Source organism: Sinocyclocheilus rhinocerous, unplaced genomic scaffold, assembly GCF_001515625.1.
Source record: "Sinocyclocheilus rhinocerous isolate Xijiao unplaced genomic scaffold, SAMN03320098_v1.1 scaffold1056, whole genome shotgun sequence".
Taxonomy (NCBI): Eukaryota; Metazoa; Chordata; class Actinopteri; order Cypriniformes; family Cyprinidae; genus Sinocyclocheilus; species Sinocyclocheilus rhinocerous.
In genome coordinates this window covers 12,020-15,045 of record NW_015659698.1, presented here as the reverse complement: position 1 = coordinate 15,045, position 3,026 = coordinate 12,020, and the positions used below count along the sequence as shown (strand labels likewise).

At 40.0% G+C, this 3,026-nt stretch overlaps 1 pseudogene; it reads right to left on the bottom strand.

The window, feature by feature from the left end:
- Nucleotides 1-3,026, bottom strand: part of LOC107724012 (codanin-1-like) — a 17,736-nt pseudogene that overhangs the window by 4,359 nt on the left and 10,351 nt on the right.

Genomic DNA, 3,026 nt, shown 5'->3' with positions numbered 1-3,026 from the left:
TTTGTCATTTTTCTGATCACAAATGCAGACATGGTTTTATGTTTACGCAGCGCGATATGCAACGCAACGCGTAAAAAGACAGTATAAGTCATTATAATTCGTAATTATGTCCCCACTGGATGCAACGAATGCCTCGTTTATAATGGGTTTTCATGTTTTTGAATCATCGCTCCGGCCTGACAGGGCATCACGGTATGGTAAGGGGCGTAAAATTTCCGTCACACGCTTGAGGTATTCGGCCAATCATAACGCACTGGATAGCTGGCCAATCAGAGCACACCTCGCTTTTCAGACCGATGAGCTTTGTAAAAATCGACGCGTTTCAGAAAGGCGGGGCATAGAGGAGAAACAATGTACAGTATGTGGAAAATAATGTGTTTTTTGAACCTTAAACCGCATAAACACATTTCATTACACCAAATACACAAAATAATGTTCTTTTTAGCAACATCATATGACCCCTTTAATTACATCGCAAAGTAAATAAATGAACTTGATAGTATTACTGTACAACATTGTACACCCAAGACAAACACTATGTTTGAGCATATCTCTCTTTTGCAACAGGGTTTTAAATGGATTGAACTGATGAATAGTGACTGTTTTACTCACAGAAGGAGAGGTCTCCAGAGGAAGTAGTACTCTGACAGCTCCAGGGGCATTCTCACTGCAAAACCTATCATGAGAGGATGTGACCGAGGACAACTAGTCCAAAACATGTCCAACAGCATGATATATATGCAATGAGCAATAAGAGAGCTGCTGACCTAGTTGCTCTCTCTAGAGCCTGCATGCCTGAGTCACACAGCTGAGCGCAGACAGAATCGTTTAGCTTGGCCGTGTTGACATCCTCCAAAACCAAACCATCTCTGAGAGTTTTCTCCCCACCCTTCACGAGCTCCAACACAAGCGTAGCCCTGCCACACACAGAGTTAGGAAAATATGAAATGATGAAAACATCTTAATTGATTTATATGGATTAACATGCAGAAAAGACCAAAAACTCACTAAATGGTGGGAGACGGACTTGATGTGTTTGACGCAGTTGGAACCGACTCTCTCAGCAGCAAACTCTATAGTCCGTCTGAGAGATGGGGGCTGGTTGTGAAAGAAGGCCTGTTCCAGGTCAACCTATGTTAAAACACATGGAAAAACATGAATGGCCACACATGGACGACATGCCCTTAATTCTTCGACATATGGAAGGCATTTGCTGGCAGTGCTTGCGAACTAAGCCTCCGCTCTTGGATGTACTACCAGCCACAAAAGCAACAAGAAGTTTACGAAACTCCCCTGCCAAAAGAATGATGTAAAGATACCTCCATCACCCTGGAATTTATTCCAACCAAAGCTTAGTAAAATACATTATTTTAAGGCACAATTTTTTCCAAACAGTTCACTCTCACCTAAATATGGACAGCAAGTGTAGAGAAGCTGTTGGTCCACTAATGGGAGGGTGTCCTGAAAAGTAAATATAGGATTATACAGTATTATACACATTGTGAACTCAGAAAAAAATAAAAGATAAACACTTCTTTCCCTCCTTAAAGGAAAAGGTTCAATGTATCCAGAGCAAAAAATAAGTGACCCACTTACCAGCCCCTGAGAGCTTGTAATATCCTCCAGTTCCTTAACTTCTTCCTTTAGATCTGTGCTGAAGAAGAGATCTTCAGGGAAGATGGGGATCTAAAAGAGGGACAGTTATAGAAAGATTTGACAGGCTCATAACCCATCTCTTTGTCCATGCTGCACGATTTGGTCAATTGTGATATGATAAATAATTATGAGGGGTTGAATCGTATCGTATGGACCAGGCCCCACAGTTGAGCACGCATGTGATCCATGGATTAATTGCAAAATGTAACCATAATAGAGTGAAAGTGTATCATTTGTACGTGTTTACACACAATGATTTTGAACCATTCCAGCGCAAGAACAGGCGAAAGAGAACTCGATTCGGTACTCGCGCACTGCTTTCTATGTGCACAGCCGCACACACATGAAGCGTGCACACACAGAAAGACGTTTCACACAGTGCGCAAACACCGAACTGACTCCTCTTTCTCATCTCCTTGTGTTTGAACAGACACATACACATACAATTATGACAAAATACCCATCTCGACAATCATTCTGGTAAAAGCAGTCGGTTATGTATTAAGTGAGCGATTTGTGTATTTGCTCTTATTTTTTACTGGCTATTCACCTCTTTAATCATGTTTGAACTTTCTAGTTAGGTTAATAGTTTTTGCTGTGGTATCAAAGTACTTAGCTTAAGTAATAAATGGAAAGCAAAGTTACGCTGAAATATTTTTTTTTCTTGCTGATCCAAAAAACGATCCGATCCGTGACTCAAAAAACATAATATGATCCGAACCGTGAGTTTTGTGATCCGTTGAACTAACACTTCATAATGCATTAAAAAAGCTGCTCTTATCTTCAACGGTGTGCAAAAACAAACTATCAAATCATGCCTTGAAATAATTAAGTCATGTTTAGCCCATGTTCAGCTGCTGCTTACCAAACTCAGACCTCTTTCTGTTAGCAGAAGAGGAAAAAGAACCCAGTTACCTTTGCATTTACACCTGCTTTGACTTTAATAGTAGATTCAGATGGCTATTTAAGTGCATTTTGGGTACATTTTTGAATAAACTTTTATATTTTTGGACTTTTTAATAAACGATGGCATCGCATGGTGCACACAAAATTTCAGCTTTTATGTATTTAATTAGACAGCTGTGTTCTGCAGTTTAGAAACAGGCCACATCGCACATTTAAATATTTTTTGGACAATTTCAATTAATTAAGCCTCACTTAAAATGAGATATCTCACCTGGAAGAGCCAGCCCAATACTGCCACTATGAGCAGTATAGTGTAGATTCACTGAGTTTAACGGGAGTGTTTTTAAAGCGCATAAACTCGCGCTAGACTGAGCTTGTGATGATGTTCATTGGTAATGTAATGTTCTTTGCTAGTTCTCTTTCTAACATCCGTTCGGTATCTCACTATGGGAACGTCTCAGGCA